This window comes from Terrapene carolina, unplaced genomic scaffold, assembly GCF_002925995.2.
Source record: "Terrapene carolina triunguis isolate 2854851 unplaced genomic scaffold, T_m_triunguis-2.0 Scaffold1016, whole genome shotgun sequence".
Lineage (NCBI taxonomy): Eukaryota > Metazoa > Chordata > Testudines > Emydidae > Terrapene > Terrapene triunguis.
In genome coordinates this window covers 1-8,692 of record NW_020665367.1, presented here as the reverse complement: position 1 = coordinate 8,692, position 8,692 = coordinate 1, and the positions used below count along the sequence as shown (strand labels likewise).

The window sequence follows — 8,692 nt, the reverse complement described above, 5'->3', positions numbered from 1 at the left end:
AATGAAATAAGAGACAGGCCCTTGATATCAGGGATGGGTGGTCACCCTACCTATAAGGCTAGTTCGACTGGCGGCCCGTGGGCAAGATCCAACCACAGGACCATTTCCGTCTGGTCCCCGAAGACATCTGTCCCTGCAGGAGACCAGCTCTACAAAATGGTGTCCTCAGCATGGCATGACCTCTCATACACCATGTGAGCGAGGTCATGACCTCACACATACTGTACGTGCGGGGTCAGGACGCCATTTTGTATAGCACATACCATACGTGCAAGGTCTCGAACAGACGATGATGCCCTTTTATTTCTGAACACGACCAGTAGAGGTGCCGCACAACTACGCATGTGACCCTCCTCTATGAAAAGTTTGGACCGGTAACTAGCTCCATGTCACTGTACTGTCTGAATGCTTGATGCACCCAGGCTGGGAAATTCGGATCCAACAGACACTGGGTGAAAGCACCTGAATGTGGCCTAGCAGAGACATGATCATTACTATTGTTGCAATTCCAGAGGGGTTGCTTTTGTTGCAATGCTAATGGCCTGTAACCAACCTCGACCCCACCGAGCATGTCAGTAAAAAGCAAACAAACCCCACACTGGTGAATCAAGTAGTTCTGAAGGCTCCTGGGTTTAGTGCTATATTTTACCCAGCAGGAGACAGGAGAAATCATTGTGAGACACAAACATTTCAGCATCTTTACAGGTGTGAAGATATGGAATCCACTTGGTGAAAAAACAAAAACGCCAGCACCAGCCAATGAGCGTGGGAACCATAAAACACAACCTCCGCAGGCTTGATATAAAAATAACTTTATTAAATTCTAGAAAACACTCATCAAAAGTGAAGATTAACCATTTTCTCCTGTCCCTCCCCTGCCCCAAATATTTGCCACCTGTACTGTCCTCCCTCACCCAGGACTCCTCCTCTTGCTCTCTGACCAGGCAGAATGCTAGAGTCCTCCGGGATCATAGAGAACAGTGACAAATAGGCTGGTCAATGTCCCTGAGGGTTGGGTGGTTTTGGTTGGTTGGTTTTTTGGAGGGGGGAGAACAGGTCACCAGCCCACTTTAGATTCCCGGGTTGTAGAAATGAGGGTGCCAGAAGCTAGAGAAGCCCATTTCATGGCCTGCAGGGGGATAGATAACCTTGTGCATCAGGAACAGAGTCTCAGCTGGGTTTCACTGTCCCAGAAACAGAACCAAGGGCGGATTCTCTCCCCATTGAAAGACGCTGGTGGGAAAGTGAAGATCGGGGCCTTGTTGTCAGCACTGAAAAATGCCACCTGCCCCTCGTCACAGTCCAGACAAACCCGGATCCTGCTGGGGACCCGGCCCAGTGACACTGTGGTCTCAGGGGAGGTGCGAGCCTGATATTGATCCCCATGCAGCCACTGCACAGCCCAGATCCCCTCCTCAGGGTTAAAACTCAACCCCCGCTTCCTATTCACAGACTCTCTGGCCACTCCTACAGCCCAGCATTGTCCATCCCCCATCTCAACCTCCCAGCAATGTCTCCCTGAGGTGAATCCCTCACAGGCCAGCACCCAGCGATTACAGTCAAATCTCTCAGGATTGTTGGGCACTCACTGCTGTGTGTCTCCCAGTCTCACGCTTTTCCGATCCGCAGACAAGACGAGTTCAGGATGAGCCGTGTCTGGATCCAGAGTCACTGGGGAGAGAGAATCAGAGCATTAGAGGCAGAGCTCGGCCACTGGGGAGGCTGGGACCATTTCTCACATTCCCCAGCAGCCCCGTCCTGGCTGGGACCCTCCCTGATTTCCTGCCTCTCTGTCCTGGGTCTCAGGGAGCTTCCTCTGTGCTGGGGCTGAGCAGGGATTTCACCGCGGCTCCCACCTCCCAGGGCCTAGAGGTGCTGTTATAGCTGCAGATTCTGCATCTCCATCTCCTCCCCTGCTGCATCTTCCTGCTCCCCGTGCTGTGGCTCCCCACTCCCAGCAGCAGGGACAGGGCGGGGCAGGGCAGGCAGCAGAGCCTGGGGTGGGACCGAAGAGGCATCAGCCTCAGCCGCCTCTTGGGGAGACACCCCCAGTCAGAGGGAATCAAGGAGGCAGCAGAGAGGGGAGCACAAACCCCAGTGCAGCTGGGACAAGGGGAGAAGATAGTAGCCCTGGGTGGAAGGAGGCGGGAGGGAGTTGGTGGGTACACCTCCCAAAGACAGAGAAGATGGAGGGGCCTAGTTGGCAACCCAAGAGCCATGGGGTAAGGGAGAGGTGGGATCCACAAGGAGAGACACAGAAGGGGGCGATGGCCTATGGACACACCGAGGAAGGGTCAGACCAGGCACCCACCCCCTCAGCATAATGGAGGAGTCAGAGCCCTCACTCAATCAAAACATTGTACACCAATTAAAGGTTTAATATATATTAGAGTGCTTAAGGCCAGCCCCCTACCTTGCAATGCTCACTCTATGGATGGGGGCCTCTGATTTGTTTGATCTCAGAAGCTTCTTCCTCAAGTGAATCCAGTGCCACAAACACAAACTGTCCTTTTCACTCAATCCATCTAAAACCCCACCCATTCCACTACCCCCTTTTACCAGAGATCCACTTACTCGCTGTCTGCAGTTCAAACATCAGAGCGTCTAGGGAGGAGAGGGAGAGAAAAAGATTTCATGGTATCAAAATTATGTTTCATGCAGGATTTCTACAATTAATCAGAATAACTGTGCTTTAGTTCTGGGCCATAAACAGAGGGGACAAGGCAGGGAGACCCAGAGAGAGAAATACAGAGAGAGACTGTGTAAAACTCGCCCATATGGAGGAGGGCCAGTATCAGGCTTATGGACCCCTTTCAGCACTAACAACATAGTTATAAACACGGCTTATGTGGCATTTAGTGTTTCTCACCTTTCTACAAGAGAAAATTCCTAGACAGGTCAGACTGGAATGAAACAGACTCAGGAAGAGAAGATGGAGCCCTCTGCATTAGCACAGAGTTTCACTCAACCAAGTACTTTGCAGTCCTCAAGAATAAGGGCAAGGAAGGCGACAATTAATCACATTCGGACTATTGTTGTTCCTCCATAAATATCTTATATTTTGGGGGGAAATTTCTTAGCTAATTCAAAACTTTGTCTATATTTCTTCCATGTTTTTAAATTGGGTTTTACATTCGCAGCTAATTGGACACAGCCCGTTTCCTCCAACATTCACAGAGATCAGACTCCATTTTCCTTTTTCAATCCCTGCTCAGTACCTTGGAATTTCCTCAGAGTCTCCTTTAGTACAATGTTTTTCTGGGTAAAATCACCAAGTCTCTTTGCCAGATCAGGAGAAATCTCCACCGGCTGCTGGAACTTCCCCTGCTGGCACCTGGAGAGAAACAGAATTCTCTATTTAATTGATTTTAAATCACGATTTTTTCTGTATTTCAGGGAAAGCTGCTGGACTGCGGGCAGGGCCAGCTGAACTTTTTGTGGGCCCGGCGCCAAAGATATTTGTGGGCCTGCATGGGGCAAGGTGCAGGGGGGCGGGATGGTCAGTCTCCAGAGTGAAGGGCGGGTTGGGGGCAATGAGGCACAGCGTGGCAGGTGCAGCCCAGCAGGCGGGCACGATTTACAATCCTGCAGATGTCAGATGCACACTGGCCTGCCCAGCCCTGTGCTGCCAACATGCCCCTTCCCCTTGAGGGCAGGCCTGCACCACACCGCCCACCGGCCCAGTGCCCGCTCTCCCAAAGATCTCCACCACAGAGCCGTATGCCCAGCCCCCACCCCTCCCAGAGACCTCCCCCACTGGCCTCCCACCACAACTGCACAGCACCCTGCACTCCACTCGCCCAGCGCCCCCCGCCCGTAGACCTTCCCACTGCCCACCACCTTCCTCACAGTTCCACCATCACAGCTGCACAACACCCCATATTCCTGAGGGGATTCTGCACCAAACTATTAAAAATTCTGTGCACAATATTTTAAAATTCTGCAAATTTTATTTGTCAATAAATAAATGTGGAGGCTCCAACATGGCAGTGGGGAGCACAGGCCATGGGTTGCATGGAGGTGGGAGATTACCCTGCAGCCTTCCCCCACCCCACCCCACCCCGGGACAGGGACTCGGCAGTGAGGCTGCACCTGACCCTGACACAATGCAAGGGCCAGACCTGCCCCAGAAACACCCTGGGGCCCTGTCTCCCTGTACCAGGCACACCAGGTGTGGGTGAGCAGGCTCAGCCCGGCAGCAGGATCCAAGTGCAGAAGGACTTAGTGTGGGGGGAATCCAGGTGGGGGTAAGAGAGTTCTCTGTGGGGCAATCTGGGTGTGGGTGGCTCAGTGGGAGATCTGGATGCACAGAAGCTCATTGGGAGGTTCCAGGTGCAGGGGCAATGGGACTCTGCAGGGGATCCAGGTGAAGGTGTTTGGGGCTCTGCGGTGGGGGGGGGTCTACGTGCAGGGGAGGTGGGGTTCCTTTCGGTGGGGGTCCGAGTGCAAGTGGTTGGGGCTCTTCGCGATGGTACAGATGCAGGGGAGGTGGGGCTTGTCAGGATGAGGGTTCGATGGGCCTGCTTAATAGGGGAGCCCCAGCTTCTGCCAAGGGGATGCCGCATGCTGGGTTCCAGCTCCCACCCTTGCCCCCGCTTCCCCCATCCCCTTCTCTTCCCCATCCCATGCCCCTTCCCCACTGCTTCATCTCCCCTCCCCCCTTCCTTCCTTATTGAGGTTGCAGGAACAAACCATCCCGATGTGTAGAAAGAATAGTGTAGTAAGATGAGGCCCTGAAACATAAACTCTTATCAGAGGCCTGGTATGAGGCCTAAGGCCTGAACTAACGTAATGGTCAAGACTTTGCTAACATAAAGCAAAATTAAGCTGTGAGCCAGAGGCAGGCCCTGCTCACAGAAGCTGGCAACGAAAGGGCTGATGTTGCAAAAATACACATATCTAAAAGGTACTGGACACTAGAGATACCAGAACACTCCGATACTTGCACATTCCACACAGATAACAAGGACAGGGACAAAAGGATAATATGATGGATAGAGTTGTTTTGTTCGAACCAACATGTACAAGGTGAGAGGCAGCACCATACTACGTAGAGGGGTTGCACCTCAATACGTCGGGAGTGATGTGTAACTTGTTTGTACCTGTGTATAAGAATGCACCCGAGTGGACGTCTTTGTCTGGCCTAGGGGGCAGTGGAAAGTCCCGCCACTGACTGAGCCAGTCCATTGCCAGGGAGCACCTACGTACTAGCTAGCAGCACCTTAGCAGCACCTTGGATATCTAATCTGGGGAGCTGGAGAGTCTGTGCTCATTGGGGGTTCTCTCGGGGTCTGCTGTGTCAGCTATCTGCGCAAAGCCGGGGCAGCACACAGAGGGAACACACGCACGCAGCCGACTGATATCAACATTGAACAGAGCAGAGCACCACACCGGTATCGTCTGACAACAAATAGTAAATATGCCAGGCGACCAGCTTGGCTAAACAGTGAAATCCTTGCTGATCTTAAACACAAAAAAGAAGCATACAAGAAGTGGAAGCTTGGACAAATGACCAAGGAGAAGTATAAAAATATTGCTCAGGCATGCAGGAGTGAAATCAGGAAGGTCAAATCACACTTGGAGTTGCAGCTAGCAAGGGATGTTAAGAGTAACAGGAAGGGTTTCTTCAGGTATGTTAGCAACAAGAAGAAGGTCAAGGAAAGTGTGGGCCCCTTACTGAATGAGGGAGGCAACCTAGTGACAGGATGTGGAAAAAGCTAACATACTCAATGCTTTTTTTGCCTCTGTCTTCATGAACAAGGTCAGCTCCCAGACTATTGCACTGGGCAGCACAGTATGAGGAGAAGGTGACCAGCCCTCTGTGGAGAAAGAAGTGGTTCAGGACTATTTAGAAAAGCTGGACGAGCACAAGTCCATAGGGTCGGATGCGCTGCATCCGAGGGTGCTAAAGGAATTGGCGGATGTGATTGCAGAGAGTTGATTAGCTTGTGCTGTCACTAATTATTGCTACACCCTTTCAGCCTAAAATAGCAGCAGAGCCTCCTTGAAAGACAAAATCTCCTTCTGGCTCTCCCCCCTGAATCCCAAAGCTGTGTTTAAAATAATGACCAGAGATTGATCACTGGCTGGATTTTCTTCTGCAGCAAAGGCAGACGTTGAAATGCACAAACTAGAAATGCTCCCAGCTGAAATGCTAGTTAAACAGCCACTGCCCAACAACTAGCGCAAGCCAAAACTTGACATTAACGCTCGTATAAGCCATTGGCTGCTTTGGCGCATATACCTCTTCCTCTGTCCTTCAGTCTCACTCAACTAGTTGCCTGCCTGGATACGGTGGCAGAAATATTATTATAAAGAAAACAAACCCAAGTGCCTTTATATTTTAAAGTAATTAGCCACTGGAAATATGTACCCAGAGTTCTGGTGGATTCTCCCTCACTGCCCATTGTTAAATCAAGACGGGATGTTTTTCTAAAAGCTCTGAGGTAGGTCTCTAGGCTGGTCTAGAAGAGGGCAGACGAGATTATATCTCTATGATCCCTTGTGGCCTTGGAATCTATGCATTATTGATTTCTCCGTTTCCTGGGGTGTCAGACATATGGAGTGGGTCTGATCTCCTTGGGGGAAAGCAAGAATTACACTGATGCCCAGCGTGCAGGCAGAGCTGGGGCTGTGAACTAAAAGCGATCACGTGGATTCACATTGCAGCTTTGGCTTCCCAGGCAGCTGTGGAATCCAAGATGCGCTGAGCTACAGGTCCCCTTTCAACACTAAGGGGAGAGGGGTGGGGGGGACCCGGGGGAACCCAGCCTCTCCACATACAGCTGTTGATCAGAACAACCACATATGCCAATCAAGTTTCACATCTATAGCGAAGGGGTGATCGCAGTGGTGCAGGGGGATACCGAAAAGGGATTTCTGGGAGTCCACGGGTTGTGAAATCAGCTGCACAGTAACGCTGATGGTATCTGCAGGAGAGAGTGGGGGGCGGAGAAGAGCGGGCCGGGGCCCCTTTGGCGCCTGGGCCCAGCCCCATGGTGCCATGGTAAACCCAGTACTGACTGCGGGGCCTGGAGGCTGGATTGTTCTATGTATCCTGGCCTCAGAGCAGGTACCGCTCAGGCAAGGGCAGCACAAGCTTCACCCGCTGCAGCCCAGTTTGTTTCCAGCATGACCTGGGGAGAGACGACATCGAGGGGAAGTGGAGCAGGCAGATGGGCCAACAAGCTGCATTGACTCCGCTAAGCTTTGTGGTGTGGACTCCTGCCCAGTCAGAAATGGATGGAGACCCTAACCCAGGGGTTCTCAAACTAGAGGCAAAGGCCCCTCAGCCTCCACTTCAAACCCCGCTTTGCATCCAGCATTTAGAATGGTGCTAAATATATTTAAAAGTGTTTTTAATTTATAAGGGGGTGGTCGCACTCAGAGGCTTGTTATGTGAAAAGGGGTCACCAGTGCAAGAGTTTGAGAACTACTGCACTAACCCCAAATCACCTCACGCAGGGCGCCAGACGGACACAAACTGAACATATTTGAACACTGCTGATCTAGAAGGGTCCATATTCCCGTTCCCTGGAACACAAGAGATTTAAAGGATCTATTCGGGTCTATTAACCAGCCCTCATGCGTCATCTCACCGTCTCGAATAAAGAGTATCAATCCCAGGAGTAACATCAGAAGAGGGGAGATTTGGATCTGAGGGGTGACACTGCCCCTCACAGTTGGCTGTGATGCCCTGAGGTGATGGGGACCTCGCATGGGGCTCAAGCCCCTCCCCCGCTCAGCGACGTGTCCCTGAGAGTGAGACGGAGCCACATACCTGCTCAAGGTGCTTCTGACGTCCTAGAGAGGGGGAGGGGACAGAGAACAAAGAGTTCAGTTACGAGTGATAACCACGAGAAGGGAGTCGGCTGGTGGAGAAGAGGCTGGGGTGGGCCACACTATGATCCTGGTCCAGGGGTGTTGGTGGTGTCATGGGGAGAACAGCAGCTGGCCTGGGATGATTTCCAAAACAGAGTTCCCCTTTCTCTCCGTGAAATGGGGATCACATTATTTAAATATTTCCCTGCCTCAGGAGAGATGGATGAATTCATGTGTTATTAATGGGCTCTGCTCCCGCAGGGATGTGGGCCAGAAATGGACCCAGAACACTATAAAAAAGACAATTAAAATCTAAACTCTACAAAGGGGCCCCTCTCCCAGATTCCTTCACTCCTAACACAAGAACGGCCATACTGGGTCAGACTGACGGCCCATCGAGCCCAGTGTCCTGTTTTCTGACAGATGCTTCAGAGGGAATGAACAGAACAGAGTAATGTCAAGTGATCCATCCCCAGTCCCAGCTTCTGGGAGTTAGAGCTTTAGGGCCACCCAGACCATGGGGTTGTGCCCCTAACCATCCTGGCTAACAGCCATTTATGGACCTATCCTCCATGAACTTATCAAATTCTTTTTTTAATCCAGTTATACTTTTGGCGTACACACCATCCCATGACAATGAGTTCCACAGGTTGACTGTGAGGTCTATGAAGAAGCACATCTTTATGTTTGTTTTGAACCTGCTGCCTTTTCATTTCATTTGGTGACCCCCAGTTCTTGTGTAATGTGAAGGGGTAAAAAACACTTCCCTGTTCACTTTCTCTGCACCAGTCATGATTTTATAGACCTCCATCATATCCCCTCTTAGTCACCTCTTTTCTAAGCTCAACACTCCCCAGTCTTTTTAATCTCT

General features: G+C 51.3%; 1 pseudogene; it reads right to left on the bottom strand.

The window, feature by feature from the left end:
- Window positions 1-824: 824 nt before the first annotated feature.
- On the bottom strand, window positions 825-7,803 carry LOC113408201 (annotated as a pseudogene).
- Window positions 7,804-8,692: the final 889 nt, after the last annotated feature.